The 17,560-nt window shown below is 42.7% G+C and overlaps 1 pseudogene; it reads right to left on the reverse strand.

Annotated features, from left to right (window-relative positions):
- Positions 1-17,560, reverse strand: part of LOC142818273 (uncharacterized) — a 131,867-nt pseudogene that overhangs the window by 35,603 nt on the left and 78,704 nt on the right.

The following is a 17,560-nucleotide window of genomic DNA, read 5'->3' on the forward strand; positions in this document are numbered from 1 at the left end:
AGTGTAGTTACAAATAAGTACACCACACAATTAATGCTGAGTAAATGACCTTCAGGACATGTCTAGTGTGAGAGGCATGCACAGATGGTCAGAAAATTTACTCGTGTGCATGTAGATAGGTTTACCTTAACTTTAGATACTGTGAATTAAAAAGACATCATATTTCTAGTGGCTCACTCTTTTTCATTCATAAATGGAGCCACTAGCAATGTAAGGTCTTTTTAATTAACTGAAGCTATGGTGAACCCATGGACCCATTGTGTTGCAAGAGTATAACAAAGAAGAATTTTCCTTAACTCAATGAAAAAAGTTGTTAGGAAGAGATGCGTTAGCCAAATAAATTATGTTCTTATGTTCTATACCAAACCCCCTATGCTTGAGTCTGGTCAACTCAGCACAGCTTTGCTGTATGTCAGATAAAAGAATCGAGGTGACAAAATCTGGAGTCTGAGAATCTGTTTAACTGTTCTCCCAGACCTAGACAAGTTGTTCTGGACAAAGCAGAATGGGGAAGGTCTAGGAAGGAATCACCATACACTGAAGTATTTCTCCCACTTGCTGCAGATGCACATACACCTGTAACTGAACTTCATTGACTATCTGAACTATATGAAAAATATTAAAAGGGTAAATTATTAAAATAAAACGGGATTTTTAATCAACAACAAGACCAAGTCATGGCTCATATGTGGAGCCTGCCACTCTCAAGAGACTACAATGCAAGTGTGGAAATCAAAGCAGCAATAGCATTCTTCATTCCTCTTCACCACATAGACAAACCAACAACATACAGTCAGTTCTAAATATATTACAGAAACCAGGCAAAGGTAGGCTCAGTTCCAGAGGTGCTTACACCATTACTATAGTCTCTTCACTACTGGTGAAGAATGCTTTGTTACTATTATTTATTATTTGTATTGACATAGGCTACGTCTAGACTGGCATGATTTTCTGAAAATGCTTTTAACAGAAAAGTTTTCCGTTAAAAGCATTTTCAGAAAACAGCGTCTAGATTGGCACGGACGCTTTTCTGCAAAAGCACTTTTTGCAGAAAAGCATCCATGCTAATCTAGACGTGCTTTTCCGCAGAAAAGCCCTAATTGCCATTTTCGCAATTGGGGCTTTTTTGCAGAAAACAAATCTGGGCTGTCTACACTGGCCCTTTTGCACCAAAGTTTTGCACAAAAGGACTTTTGCCCGAACGGGAGCAGCATAGTATTTCCGCAAAAACATTGACAATCTTACATGAGATCGTCAGTGCTTTTGAAGAAATTCAAGCGGCCAGTGTAGACAGCTGGCAAGTTTTTCCGGAAAAGCGGCTGATTTTCCGGAAAAACTGGCCAGTCTAGACACAGCCATTGTGTTTAGAGGCCTAAGTACTGTACCATACACAGAATGAGGTTGCTAACTCAGCCAGGTAAAGTTATCTAACTGGAGACAGGACACGAGTGTGGGGAAAATGACTGTAATGGAAATAAGGTCACTTGATGTTAGAGGTAACTAGTACAACTAGATAAACGTCTAAAGGGAATGTTTTTATATGTTAAAATAAAGTTAGCTATCATCAATGGATGCACAGGAAAACCATCCTTGATTAGCTGATTTCTGGTAGACATCACAACAAAAATTGGTCTAGAAGAGAGGTGGAAAGAGGAGAAAGCCTTATAGATTACTTCAGGGAGCAAGTTCCATGCCTAAAGAAGATTCCAGTAGATGACAGATAGTTGCAGAGGAAGCTGACAAACAGGCGGATGCTTGCTTTATTGGCAGACAAGAGAGGGCAAGGTGGTTAAATGACAACAGGCAAGAGAGGACAAAGAGGGAAGGGCTTTGATGGCAAAAGGTAAATGACCCAAGTAACTTGGGTCCAAAGCCCCATGAAATCAATGAGTCTTTCATTTACTTTAGTGAGCTTGTGACAGGATACGCATACCCTGCAAGGAAGCAAGTGGGATTAAAACCCTGTGGGTGAAGGAAGTCCCACCCTTTCACCCAGACTGGGCATGCTCCAAATGCTGGGGAACCATAAAAGGCAGCAGAGCAGCTCAGCCTGGGCTGGTCAATGAAGGAGTAGGACCTCCAGCTGGAGCGTCAGGGGTTCACCAGCCAGTGGGAGCCAGAAGACTGCTGAGAGAAATCCCCAGAGCAACCCCAGGGACAAGGAGTTGCTGGGGAACCAGAAGACCCAGCCACTACATGGGATGCTGCCCCACCAACACTGGTAGAAAGTGACCTGGGGGGGGGGCGGCAGGAGTGGCCTCTCCCACCCAGGTAAACTCGGAATGTTTCGACTGGATTCCCAGCCACGGGAGTGGCCGACTGCTCTGCTCACAGAGCTCTGGGTCAGGACCCAGCGGAGTAGGGTGGGTCTGGATCTCCCTACCGGGGACTGGACCCAATCCCTAAATTATTGCCTCTGGCCACTAAGCTATATTGCCCTGAGTAAAGGGCCACCTTCTATTGACTTTGGCTGCCAGGTCGTGCCACCCAGAGTTAAAGGACCGTGAACCAAGAACTACTCCTTATGGATCCTCACTGTCAGGCCATACCCGTCTGATCCAAAGCCTACCCTATTGCAGCCCGATGGCTAAAGTACTACCTTAGAACAAGGGTTGATTTTCAGGGAGTAAGGGAGATCACTGGCAGCTGACAAGGCGACATCCACACCGGTAAGTACCCTTCCCACAAGGGACAAGGTGTGCATATGCCATGACAGTGCCCCAGATCATTTACTTACATGTTCTCAGCTCCAAGATAATCATTTATTAAAATTCTACAGAAGTTACCAGAAATGTCTCTAGCTTTGGTGTTACCTTACTTAAGTCTGACCAAAGGATCACGGGTCACAAATGAGTATTTTCTCCCAAACTGTACATTAACAATGCACTGAATACCATGCTGAGAATATGTGTTTCACACTGAAAGCTTTAATGTTTCACTTATCTAATTTAAATGTTGGGGTTTTTTACATGTCCTAAAATTAAAATACTAATTTGTGAACTGCAATCTAGTTGAATGGACAATCAATAGTCATGTTGCTTCATTAGTAGAAAGTTCACAGAAAATTCTAAAATCTTCTGAATCCCTTAGCTAAAATTGTTAATCTTAGATTTGTGTGTGGTAATCAAGAGCAATATCTCACAGGAAATTTACCTTCCTATTACACTGGATATTGCAGTCTATTCTACTTGTACAGCATACTGCAGATGAAGGGTCACCTTGGAGCAGAGGGGAGCCTAGCAAAGCAATCAATCAGTCTTTCTAAGAAACTATCAATACCAGTAAGTTAGATAACTGCAAAAATGATGTGTTGTGCAGCTGCGCCTGAGCTTCACATACACACAGTCTTGAAAATACTGACAGAAGTTGAGATGGCCTTCTCTAAGCAGAGTACAAAGCTACCCCCAACAAATATTTATCTGGCCATCACTCCTACTGTCTGAAGCAGCTGGGACTCTGAACAGTGCTGTGGCAGTGGGCCAGATTCTGGTCACAGTTTCACTAGTGTAAATCGCTATATGGAATAACTACACCAATTTCAATACTTGTGATTTACACAAGTGTCCCTGAGGTCAGAAGCTGGCTCAGTGTTCAGTCCTTGCAGGCAAGAGAGTGCCTTCCCAGTAGTCAACAGAGGTACCTCCTGTCATGGCTCCTTCCCCACTCTGGCATGATAAATGCAGAAGTGGGGGCCAGCAAGTGTACCCCAAAGCCTTATCTACCAGGCTTTGGTATAAAACTTCCCCCAAAATCTTAAAAACCTAGATCTTGGAAATAAAACTTCCGCTGCCACCACCCAAATGTTGATAAAGAAATCGGGGAAGATCATTTGGGAAATCTCACCCCTAAGATAAAAATCAAGGCACACAATTAACCACTGCCAGGTTAATAAAAAGAAAAGAAAAGAACTTTTATTACTACAACAATATTCCTGTTGCAAACATAATGACTAGATAGGGAGGTAACAAAATATACTCATGGAGAAACTCCATGGGCCTAGAACTTAGTTACAAAGAAAAGCCAAAACATCTTTTAAGCAGTGCCAGATCTCAGATCCCATACCCAATCCTTAAAACAATAAAACCTAACGAAACTACTTAAACTTTACCCTACTTACAGAAAATGAAGAATGGTGTCTTGGAGAGAGAGAGAGAGAGAGAGAGAGAGAGACATGCTTGTCCCTCTCTGTAGCTGCAGAGAACTCTCTCAGAGACACACAAGGGAGAAAAGACAAAAAGACCCAAATTCCTTTGTCCCAGTTTGAAAGTCTCACCTACATTCCTACTGGTCACTCCACCTGGCTAGGTGTAGTTAACCCCTTAATCCCCAGGCTGCTGGCCTACCCTCATAATCATGACACCTCCAGTCAATCACAGAAAAGCACTGAGGAGCTCATCAGGAGTTCAGTCCACTCCTGCTCAGCTGATGCTGAGCCCGAAGAGTGGTGTTATTTAAGATAACACGAAAGAAAGAGTAGAGTGGAGGAGCCTAGATATTTTAGCACTTGGCCTTTTGTCACTGAGCCTTCAACCACTGCTTTGATTTCAAAGATAAAGTTCCTTAGACGTTCCAGATTTATGTAAGATGGGCTCAGGTTCACAAAGTGGTGAGCACTTGGCCCTAGCCCAGCAAAGCTCTTAGGCTTTTTACCCGATTATGCATTGGAGGGAGTTTAGTTTACTACACTCCAACAGTCACATTTTCCAATGGAGTTTAAACAAATCTCCAACACTGCACTCACAAAGCATGCATACATTGTGTACCTTCCAGGGCACAAACTGAACAATTTCCCCCAACAAAATGTCCATTTTCAGATGTATAAGGGACACAGTCCGGCAAGCATGGTACGGAAGATCACACCTGAACATCAGGTCTTAAATGTGTCAGAACTATCATGTTAGTCTCCCCCTCTCTTCCTTTCTCCAAGGCAACCTGGCACCCTTAAAAGCCACATTTCCATAGGGTTCCCACTGATAACTGGTCCAAATTTATTTTAAACTGTGGTTGTAACTAAGATGTATGGAATCATTAAAGATTTTTTAAAATGAAACAAGGAGTATTTTCTATATTGTACCAGTTGGGAAAAGCCCCCCAGTGGGGTCTGCAGTTGCAGTCTCCATGGAAGAAGATCTCACTTGCACAATCACTGAGCAAACTAACAAAAGACAGGACTGTGCAGCACTTTAAAGACTAACAAGATGGTTTATTAGGTGATGAGCTTTCGTGGGCCAGACCCACTTCCTCAGATCAAATTGTGGAAGAAAATTGGCATGTACCAAAGGGATACAATAAAAAAAAAAGTGAACACATAAAATAGACAAATCAGATTTTAGAACAGAGGGGGTATGGAGATTAATGTCTATGAGATAATGATAGACATTAACCTCCCCCCTCATTTTCCCTCTGTTAGTCTTTAAAGTGCTGCATAGTCCTGTCTTTTGTTTCAGCAAGACCAGACTAACACGGCTACATCTCTATTACTGAGCAAACCGTGTGACAGAACTTTGAGGTGCAGTTTACTTACACATACCCAAAGGTGGAGTCAGAGATCGACTCCATGCTGCTGCCTACCAATCCCTTGCCTCTGAGGCAACGTGCCTTGTAAAGACATCAGTCCCTGCACTCTCCAGAATGCAGTGCACATACATTTGAGGCCCTTGCACAAGCCAGCCAAGGGTAGGAAGACTTCACTGCATACTTACGCAGTCTGTATTCTAATCCCAGGCACAACTGCATTCCCTCATCTAGTTTTCTCTAGTATATTATTTACAGTATGTGATTAATGTATAGTAGCAGTTTAAGAAACACTCGGTGAAAGACTTATAAAGAAATCTAAGGAAGTTACAGTCACACCTCTCATTCAGCATCAGTGTGATTTGGGCACCTAATTGCCTTGGGCATCTTTGAAAATGCCAACCTAAAGGAACTGATAGAAAATATATTTTACTTGAATGTTACATAGTCAGGTCAGAGGCTTTATCTCCCAGGGAACTGGTTAATCTGTAGATGGTAAAGTAGTGAAAGGTGATGACTGCAACTTAATCAGGACAGTATTAACATAAATCCATCTTAATGGGGAGTCATTCAGCCAGTGCCAAGGGATACATACTTAAAAACAAACAAAAAAAAAAAACCACTAGATGCTAAAGAGGAACAAAATTCTAGGCAGCTGTCTTAATACAGAAGATTAAGGAAGAAGAAATAAAAATGAAAATCTGTGAAGATCACTTAGCTTCTGTAGTATTATTCAAGGCAATACTGTATTTTATTGTAAGTCTTCTGACTTCTCCCCTGCCTCCTTTTTCCTTTGTAGGCAGCAGCTGCTCAGGGAGCCCTGCTGTGGGAACAGAGAGAAACTGCAGGAGGAGAGGAGGTCTCTCCCTGCCTAGATATAAGCAGCAGAACTATACGACTAAGGTAGGGAAGCAGCAGGTTATTTCCAAAGCAGCTGCTCACACTTAAGCTTTGAGGGAAAGAACATGAGCTGTAGGCAAGACTCTTTGGCAGTCTTAACCCTTTCCTCTGCTTGCTATGTACCTTTGAGTGAACAGACCTTGCGTTTGTGGGAGCGGAACTGTTTGCTTTTTTAATCAACTGTTGGTCACCGGCATCTAGAAAGGAGACACACTCCACCCTGGATGCCTGTCAAGTGCCAAATACAGATGGATCTGTTGTGTTAATGGTCCTGGAAACAGGTGTGGCTACCACCAGGGAATCCACCCTAAATGTGAGTGAATTTGTGAGGGACTGCCAGGGCATATAAGACACCAATCACCATGGAACCATGGCTGGATGGTGAAAATGCAGGTTTTGTAGACTGATGATCCAGTCTATAGTGGGATGAAGTACAGAATGCAGGTAGGGCCTGTCACTTGGAAGAAAGCCCACAGGAGAGAGACTGGGGAGGGGGAAGATCACAGGTGAAGTTTACGGTTTTATAACCTTTATAACCTTTCCTAAAGCTTTTCTGCTCCCCAGTCTCACTCCTGTGGGGAGTCTTCAGCTACTTCTCACTGCTCTCCCACTTGTGAATTTCTTTCATTAAATATGTTTCTTCCCATGAATATCCTCTTGAGAGTCTCTGAAAATAAGACTTTCTGCGAGATCGGTTGTCGTATAATCTTACGACAACAGGCAAACAATATGCTGCCCCAATCCTGCACTCGGATCGACTAGTCTAATCCCAATCCAGAAGACAGTCCTATGGTCAAACCTTCACTCTAAAATATTAAGCAACAATGTGCAGTTTCAATTACAGTTCCATTTACAATGAGAAGATGTAAGACAAAAAAATGGGGGTTTATGAGAGCCGGAAATGTTGGTTCCTGTTGAAAAGAACATGTAGTTTCTCCATTTATTTGGACTGCAAAGCCAGCAATTTACCTCCCTTTAGACAAAAATCGTCAGGAGTGGGTATACCATACAAAAGACTGCCAAGATAGGTGAGACAGTATCTTTTATGGGTCTAACTTCAGTTGGTGGTAAAGACCAGCTTTCAAGCTTACACAGAGTTCTACTCGAAATGCATTTCCAGCCTTACATATGCAGTTGCTAGTGCAAGAGGTGGGATATCCAAACACAGCTCCACGTGAACATGACTTATGACATACTAATTCTAGAAGTTGGGGGAAGTTATGGCCCAGTTCCAACAATTGTGTTTCCTGTGGAAGTCATAATAAGGTGATTTATCCATCTCAATGCAGATTATTGTATATACACTTCTTTAGAATAAATGCAAAAAAGTGAATCAAGGGAACTTCGGTGTAACCATTAACATGAATGACAAGGGAAGAATCACAAAACAAAGATGAAATATATCCATTGCTTAAGTAATTTTCATAGAGACAGTCTTTACATAACTTGCAGTCTTTCAAACATTTCATGATAAATAAATCAAAGGCAATTTCAGCAGCCATTTTGCTATATAATTAAATTAACACTGACAGGATTAACTGCACAACATATACCTCAACGTAGGATGTGTAGTAACAGGAGTATTACAGAACAATGACTATGATGTTTTGCATAAATTCACCTAGTGTAATAAATGGAAAAAGCAGCCACAATTTTCTGCAGATTCTAAAGGAAGTTCAACAGGTTTCAGTTAAGGAGATAAAATAAAGTTAAACATTTTCACACAAAAACTGACTTAATGAGTGACTTATCAAACGCTAGATCAATATAAGTTTAACACCTTTTATCATTCTTTGCCAGACTCACTTCCATTTTATAATTCTGACTTGTATCAGAAATCACATCAGCATTGTTCATTGAAGAAAATGAAGGAAAAAAATAAACATTATGTTTGTGTGCACATGGGTCATTTCCTTTCAATTTGAAGCTGCAGCTGCTGGGGTTCAATTGTGCAGCAGCATGTATGCCTGGGATGCAAATTAGGAAAATTCTTAGAAGCCCCAGCCCTGGCATGCTCTCCTGCCTCCATCCCCTTCTCTCCTCAAGGGCTTGCAAAGGCCCAAGGTCACTTGTGCCAAGAGAAGCATTAATAAAAAAAGAGTCTCCCTAGCTACGCCTGGACACCTCAAATGCCCAGTTTTCACCATGGAGTTTGGCCTAATACAGACCCCATCTTATATTAGGTAAATCCTGGTAGTGATCCTGACTACTTTACTTCTGAGGGGAGAAAAAGCAAAAGTTGAGACCAACATAAAACAAGTCCTTCTAGAAGTTAATAAGGCAAAACAACAACGGAGGCATCACCTTACTCTAGACGTACCTGGGTAGCTGCTTTATTGAAGTCCTTGTGTCTGGACTTCATATTAGATCCTCCCTCTTGGGCTTACCCCTGGGGTGTGCTGGACTCCTCCCACTGCAGGAAGGAGTCAGGAATGAGGGGTCCTCTTGCCATTCCAGGGGCTACTCTATTAACTCCCTTCTCAGGGCTTCTCCATTATATAATGTAGCTTCTTCCTTGTAAAGCCCAGCTCCCTACAATGCTTGACTGACCATGCTGGAGGGGCAGAGCTACATTAGCACACAAACCCTCCCAACCCCTTCTTGGTCAGAGTGGGGTTTACATACCCCATCAGAGTCTACTCTGAGGAGATTTAAACCCACTTTACACGGTTCCAGCCTTTTACCCAGTATACCAGGGATAAGAGATCATCCTCATTGTCCATATTGATGATATTTGTAATCACAATCCCCCTTGCTACACCACTCAAAGAAAAGTAGAATGAGACAGAAGACAAAGAAAATCCTTCAAACTTGTGGGGAGACGCCTGCCTACAAACCATTTTACATCGGTCAATGTGACTCATGCTGTGTGACCTCTGCATACTACTCTAATCACAACTGTGTTTCACTCCTGCCTCAGGCCTCTCCCATCTGTCTTTTGTGCTCATGTGTTGTCTCATCTTATATTAAGTCTGGTATTCATTTTGTTATACATGTGTACAGTGCCTAGGCACTCAGACACCACTTTGGTGGGCACCAGTGCTATCACTATGCCAATGATCAGTAACAAAGAAAGTGAATAAATGGAAAGGTAATAAAAACTTGAAATCTCTGGTTTATTGATTTCTCACAGCAGCCCCCCTCCCCACTTTTTTTTAAAAGCAAGAACAGTTCTGAATAGAACTTGATGTAATTATTATTTACATAATAAATTGTCTCTCACCCCCCTTCCTTTTTCCTTTCTTTCTTCTCCCGCCCCCCTTTCCCTCTCCTATTTATTTCAAGTTTTCATATCCCCTACTCATACTCTGGTCATCTGAAGAAGTGGGCTGTGTCCATGAAAACTCATGATACCATGGCCTATAAAGTGCTACCAGACCATTTGTGGGTTTTTTCCATCAGAAACCAGGCAGATTCTTGGGGAACTTTGCTGGCCAGGAGGGCTGTTAGAAAACTGCCCAGTTACCTGCCAGTTCTCTGATATGGTTGGTTGATGGGAGCTAACAGCCTGAAAGCCCTGGAGGTCACAGCTGCCAGCACATTGGCTGTCCCTGGCTCCCGAGATCAGCCTGCTAGGCATACTACACTAGTAACAGGGCTCCCAGAGTTGGAAGGATGATGGAAATTCCATTTCTCAAAAAGTTTCCAAAGCTTTGGTTATTGTTCTAAATTGGAATAAAACTAGTTTCTGAACTCTCAAAATCCTCTATATCTCTATTTAGACTCTCCCCCATCTTCAAACAAAATTTAAGGAAATATTTTGATCCAAATCTAAACCAACTAAAAGATTCTGTTTTTTTTAAAATAAGAGGACAAAATGTAATTGCTTTATTTAAATGAATTTATTTTTCAAAAAAACTTATTTGTATGAAGTTAATTTTTATTTTGGATTTCTTTTAAAAAGGGATTAAAATGTTTCAATTTAATTATTTTTCAGTACATTTTTTTAAACGGGAATTCCATCGTGTATTTTTTCCCCTTCATCACTATAAACTCTTACTTCCCTAGCCAGAGTCAGGAATACAGAAAACAGTGAGAAAACACTCTCACTTCCTGACAGTGACTATGTGGACCAGTCAGCAAAATCCTCATATGAATTGGGGAGGGGAGAGCTTCAGCTCCCCTGCCTTCCCTAAAGAGTACCCAGGGTGGGACGCTACGAGTTGAGGCAGTCCCAGATCTAGGGAGGTGTGCCCCCAGCTAGTCCCTTTCACCTGCTTGGTGATTCTCTCTTCTGTATGGTTTCATGAGAAGCAGTCCCATTCCAGGCACGTGCCATTTTCCTGGCACAATCAAGCTCTTTAAGTTATGATAAGAGGAAGCTATATACCAAATTTGGTTGTCCTAGCTCTTACTGTTTAGGAGTTCTTGAACAGACAAACTCTCTAAAATATCTTGTAGATTCTCAAATATCTAATGCATCCTCTTTCCTTAAACATACTCCTGAGTTAACGAAAAGCTATCTTGAATATGAAAGGCAGAACGCTTCTAACAGGGAGAAAAAACAGATTAAAAAAAACCTCACACAAAACAGTTTAAAAATCAATGTCTATTCCAAATAATTTTTTGAAGCATCTGAATTTTTTCCGTTCTGTATAACATTTGTAGTAACTTTAATATGATTAAGAGACTTGCAGAAAATCCTCTTTGCAAGTCACCAGGAAATGAATTCTCGAGTTCACTATACAAATTGTGGGACATGAATTCTTACATGTCACGTTCATATCAGAATGTATTAGGAGTCTAACAAAAGTCCTAATTATAAAGCTGATTTCAGCGCTTTGAAAACTCTCTCAAAACACGGCTCTGGATTCTGCAATAGTTTAAAAATAGCTTTTAAAGCAAATATAATCTTACTAAACACACACACACCAATTGTATAAAAAGACACAAGTATCTGCTATTCTCACACTTGTTTCCCTATTCTGAAGTGACAGCATGATACAGGTGACATTTTGTTCTCTTCTTCTGGGCTAAGAGCACTCAGAAAATAAATCAATAACATAAATAAGGATTCTGGATGAGATTTTACCAGAGCTTGCTCTCAAATGTCTACACACAATTAAGCAGTAATAGGCCCCCAAAGTGATTTACGCCCATAGATTAACTGTCAAGTATCATGAATCAGTGATCTTTAATGGCAGAAATTAAAAAGTCGTCAACACGACAGAAAGCTGAAGATCTGACTTCAGTGCTCTGCCAAGCATCTCTACCTCTGTGGAGAAGGATGCTGATTGTATAGCTAGCATCGTAACTAGCCCATTTTATTAGAACTCAGTTGGTTTATAAGAACATAAAAATGGCCTATGGGGATCAGACGAATGGTCCGTCCAGTCCAATATCTGGCCTTCTGATAGCTCCCAGAGCGAACAAACCAGGGCAATTTATCAAGTGATCCATCCCATCGTCCAGCCCCAGATGCTGGCAATCAGAAGTTTATGAGCACCCAGAGCACGCGACTGTGTCTTTGATCATCTTTGCTAATAGATAAGTTCCTGGACTATAGGTCCATCAATATCTAATACTTGTATGCACGCAGTTTTACAGTTGGCCTTCACAACATCTCCTGGAATCAAATTTTATTGGTTTACTATGTGGTGTATGAAAAAAAGTACTGCTTTATGCTTGTTTTAAACCTGCTGCCTATGGATTCCATTGGGTAATGCCTGTTTCTGTTGTTATATGAAAGGGTAAATATCATTTCCGTATTCCCTTTTTCCACACCATTCATGATTTTAGAGACCTCTACCATATTCTACCCCTTAGTTGTCTCTTTTCCAAAATAAACAGTTCCATTCCTTTAATCTCTTCCTATGGAAGCTGATCTAAACCCCTAATATTTTGTCGCTCTTCTCTGTTTTTATTTTGCCAATTCTTACATATCCTTTTGAGATGGGGTGACCAGAACGGCCTCAGTATTCAAGGTGTGGACATACCCTGGATTTGCATAATGACATGATATATTCTGTGTTATTATCTATCCCTTTCTTAATGGTTCCTAACATTCTGTTAATTGTTTGGGCTGCTGCTTCCCTATTGAGTCCATGTTTTCAGAGAGCTACCCACAGTGACACCAAGATTTTTTTTTTTTGAGTTGGTAGCAACTAATTTTTACCCCATCATTTTTGTATGTATCGTGGGGATTATTCAAAAGGTGTTTAATTTAGACGGGCATATCACAAGAAACCCAACAGTAATAAATTACAAAGTTTATTCCACCACATACAAATACAAATATAGCTCATTGCTTTCTATGGTGTTATAGGATGAAGTTTGCTCTAAGGTGCTGCTTGAGAGGTAGCACCAACAGCAGAGAATTTCTTTTTCAGAGTAGCAACGGGACCTGGAATCACCATTTGATAAGCACTAGATGCTGATTATCTGATGCCTCTTCTTTCAAAGTAAGCAATGAATCGAACAGGTGTCTAGCTTTATGTGCTGGCTCAGGCTATTTCTCGGTTTCTGAACAGTGATCAGTCAGTGGACAGCACATAGCAGATCTATCTTTGTGATTGTACGTGTGACACTGGCGTGCTCCCATTGCATAGAGGTTGAGAGAAGAAGGGAGGACAAGGTAAAGGAAAGCAGACAACCCTTGCTTGATACAAAAGGGCTCCTTACGCAGCAGAGTACACACTGATTGGGGAAAGAGGACCTGCTGCTGCCCATACCACCATCCCAAAGATGGAGGGCATACAGATGCTACTCCTACAGCTCCACTATTCTTCCTTGGCTTCACAGGCGCATTCCTGTCAGGGAGTCTCTTACCCTGGAACAAGATAACTGAGCTCAGCCCTGGCAACTGAGTTTACCATTTAAGCAAACTCCAAAGAAAATAAACATGTAGCGAGGGCTGGACAATGATAACCTTGCTCACTTTGGTAGTCTCATTAACACCAGCACTGGTAGGAAGTGACCCAGGGAGGGTGCAGGAGTGGCCTCTCCCATCCAGGTAAACTTGGCATGTTTTGGTAGGGCAGCTTGTGGAGTGAGGAGCAGCAGATTCGCATTCTGACTGCCACCTAAAACTGGCACATGGATATTTCTAATATTCTCTCTGCCTAAATGGTGGTTTGGGACAGCACAACTCAAATCCATTCTTGAAGAAAAGAGATCAATGGTGGGTGCTTTGCCAGTGAACACAGTTTAAAACCATGTTATGTGCTAAACATAGTATCTCATTTACGCATGAGAATCAGAAAGTCAAGATCAGGCCTGGGCAAAATACAGCCCGTGGGCCGGATCCAGCCCACCAAGCTACCAGATCTGGCCCATGGATGCTGGCAGGCAGGTTCCCTGCTTGCCTTGCCCCATCCATACACCATTCAGAAATGCAGCTGCAGGGCAGTTTGACTTTAAAAACTGAGCCCAGAAGGGCAGGGGGAAGTTTTAGGAGCCTCTCCCACCCACCGCACAAGCCCATTGGCCGGCTTCTCGCCAGAAAGTGACCAATGGGAGTGGTCTGTTTTGACAACAGGCAGCCACAAAGCACCAGGGGCTCATAGTAATTCGCAGAGCATGTGGCTGCAGCCTGTGTGGGGGCAGGGGAGGCGGGGGCAGGGAGGCTGATTCAGGATCGGGCTGCTGGCTGGTAAGTCTCCTGACCAGACTCTGCCTCTGGCACCCTAGCTCCTCCCTTCCCCAACCCTCTGCCTCCCACTCCACATATGCAAATCCTCTGCCCTCCTCCTGCACCCATACCCCCTCCTAGATCTGACACCGCAAATCATAGTCCTCTCCTGCTCTAGCTCACAACCCATTCCCCCTGCACCCCCTCCTGTACCCCAATTCCCAGCCCTAGATCACAATCCAACCCCGTACACTCCAGTCCAGTGCCCCAGGTCACAACTGCCTCCTTCACCCCAACTCCCTCCCTTACCCCAAGCTCCCTTCTGCATCCCAGACCTCACATCTCCTCCAACAATATCATGGAAGAGTGCAGCTCTCGACCACTTTCCAAATTCTTGGAGTGACCCCTTGTGACGGCGCGTTGGGGGTCCCCCGTCTCCTGCACCCCGAAATGGCACAAACAGACTGCACCAGCCGGTGGAATAGAGGAAGTTTATTGCCTCTCCAGGATACAGCACAGCACAGATGGAATCTGGTCACAGAGCTGGGCTAGGATGCCTCAGCCCCCCTTGAGATGGGGGAGACTGGGCCCCTAAACTCCAGCCCCTTCCCCTAGGCTCTCCTCTATGCTCTCAGACAGTAACTAACTAAATTCCCTTCCAGCCCTGCCCCCCAGTCAGGGCAGCATTCCACCTTCCTTTGTTCCTCTCCATGGGGGGTGTCTGGCCACTGGTTCAACAAGTTTGGCACTACCTTTGCATAGTGAGGTTTTCCCTGCTGGGTCTTGCTCCAGACAGCAGGGGTCACCACAGCCAGCAAGTACCCCCACTACGTCACACCCCTTGTCAAATTATTGCCCACCCCGGTCAAGATTATTGAGGACTTAGGTTCTCAACCTTTTTCCTTCTGAGGCTTGTCTAACAGGATATAAAAACTCCAGCTGGGCCACTACAACTGTTTTTCTGCATATAAAAACCAGGGTACATGTTAATGGGTAGTAAACAGGGCAACTGAACACAGCCTCCATGCGCAGTGGGATCAACATAGCTAAGCTGTTTAGGCTTTGGCTCTGGAGAGTGGGACTCAGGATCCTGGGCAACAGTCCCATACAGTTGGGCTTCGTCCTTCTGCCCTGACCACAGCAAGTCTAAGGTCAGCCCTACTTTTGAGACCTCTTGAATCGTACTCAAGACCTGCCCACCCTGGGAGTAGCCAGACAGACAACACAGGCTGCACCAGGGGTCAACCTGGCTCCTGCATTAGGAAGGCAGGATCTGCCCAAGGATCAATCTGGCTCCCGCAATAAGAAAGCAGGATAAGGGACCCACTGAAGGTAGAAACCCCGGTTGAGAACCACTGATCTAGGATACAAAAAGGGCTTCTGACTCCTGGAGTCAAGTGGTTATAGGAGAATCTCAGCTTTGTAAAGGAAAAAAGAAGTACGTTTCTAGCCCTCATAACTGATCATTTCTCCACATTACATCCCCACCTGAGTGTAATATAAACACCCAGCAGCCAACCCACCACCCCAACTCTATTATTCTTTTTTTTTAAAATCTTACGATTTTAAACTAATCTCATAATTTGAGGCCTGATTCATGATTTTTGACCATGAATGTAACTCGATGCCACCGAGAGACCTCTCTCTACAGATGTGCAGGTAGTTCTCGATCAGCGCTGTTCTTGTCACACTCAGCAGTGCTGTTGTGCATCCCAAGAGGTGTTGAATAGTGATAGGTGAAGAATCTGATGTGGACAACCAGGTTGTAGGAACTGAATCAATACTAGTACCTTTCTCCAGCTTCTCGACCATCAGATAATAAGAGACATTACTACTGAGTAGAAGATATGACAGCCTTGCAGGGCCCCCTGGACAAGTTGTGAGGAGGTGACTCCACGCCCTGGATGAGGCAGGGCCACAGCAGCCAGCCCTCTGCGCTGCCTGGAGCAGGGTTCTGTGGCAGTTATTTAAAGGGCCAGGAGCCTCAGATATTTTTAATCTCTGGGCCCCAGGGCAGCTATCTCCTTTGCCCCACCCTGTTGGCAGGCCTGCTGCTGAGTAACTGTACCCAATCCAGAAATGATGAGTTTTGTGTCCTGGGGCCAATCACCTGAAGCAACTAAATCATATTACTGAGAATGCAACTTAGAAATGGGGAATGAGAAAGCACTAAAAGCAATTGAACACTGTTAATAAATGATACTGTTTGTGCAAATTCTCTTAATTGCCAGCAGCAGCAAAATGCATTTTAAATTGACGGTATTTTCAATACAGCTTTAAGTAGTATCTGGTGGATAGAACATCTCTTGCAACCAATGTATTTTAAATGATAAAATGAAATACATCATAGAGATTGCAATCTCTATTTGTTCGGCTGCTGCTTTCTACAGAGAGTTTGTGTTTCTGAAGTAATATGAATTGCAGCAAAAATATCCTAGCTACCACTGGCATTATGGCAAGATATAATCTTCAGAACTCTAATAAAATTACCCAGCAAAATAAATCACTAGATTATTTTGAAGAAAACAGCATTTCAAGAGACAATGAGAAGGGTTCCTATGAATCAAAGGCATCTGAACAAAACTTCTCCCGTACCAGAGCTTTAGCTAGTGTAACGGAGCTCACTGATGTACACCAGCTGCTGGTCTGAACCTCATATTTTCCTACATAAGAAAATTCAGTTACAGCAGCATATTACATAGCTAGTAATTATAAGAATTGCCTACCTTCTGAATAGCTCTGGTCCATCTTGCTTTTGCCAAACTACTTGTGTAAACTGGATCCGTATTGCTAGAAAACAGTGAAGTTCATTTTCAATTGTTCATACATAAAGGTATCAAAATATGATTAAAGAACATTATCTATATAATGTGATTTAGGCAGGTCCATAGCCAGCTCTGATAGAGCATATAGAGGTATAATAATCAGTACAAAACAAGAACTGGCATCTGTGTTAGAAAAGAACAGATTACCCAGGGACAGATGGAGTAGAAGGATTCCTTATTGCAGATACTCATTCCGTCTCAGACCCCTCCAACCTTGGGATCCAAGTGAGCCACAGTGTACACCTTTTTATCATAGTTAGTATTTAAATACGCTTATCAATTACATCACCCTTTAAGCCCTAATTTAGAATTGTGAACACCCATATAATGTATAATCATAATCATGTGATGAATATAGTTATACCTGCCCCTGTTTAGCAGTTCTCCCATCACAAAACTCCTTCAATAAGAATCTTACAAGGGGAAAAGGAGCTGTGACCCTGAATATATACTTCAGAGTGAATGGGAATGGATAAGGGAGTAGGGAGATACTATTGTTAACACACAGAGCATTCATTAAAAGTTTGGTACAGCTACATTCTTATTTATCCCAAGCTAGGAGGAAAGGAGGAAAACATGTTTATAAATGAATAGGGACAGTGCCTGCCCTTGCTGTACCCCCTTCACCATGGTAGTGAGTACCCAGACCCCTTATTCAACCCTTACATACCCAACAATCTGTTTTCTAAATTTGGTTGTACTACAGGGTATAATACATTCCATTTTCACAGTACTGTTACTGTACTTTCTG

The sequence above is a fragment of the Pelodiscus sinensis genome, chromosome 14, assembly GCF_052426305.1.
Source record: "Pelodiscus sinensis isolate ZL-2025 chromosome 14, ASM5242630v1, whole genome shotgun sequence".
Taxonomy (NCBI): domain Eukaryota; kingdom Metazoa; phylum Chordata; order Testudines; family Trionychidae; genus Pelodiscus; species Pelodiscus sinensis.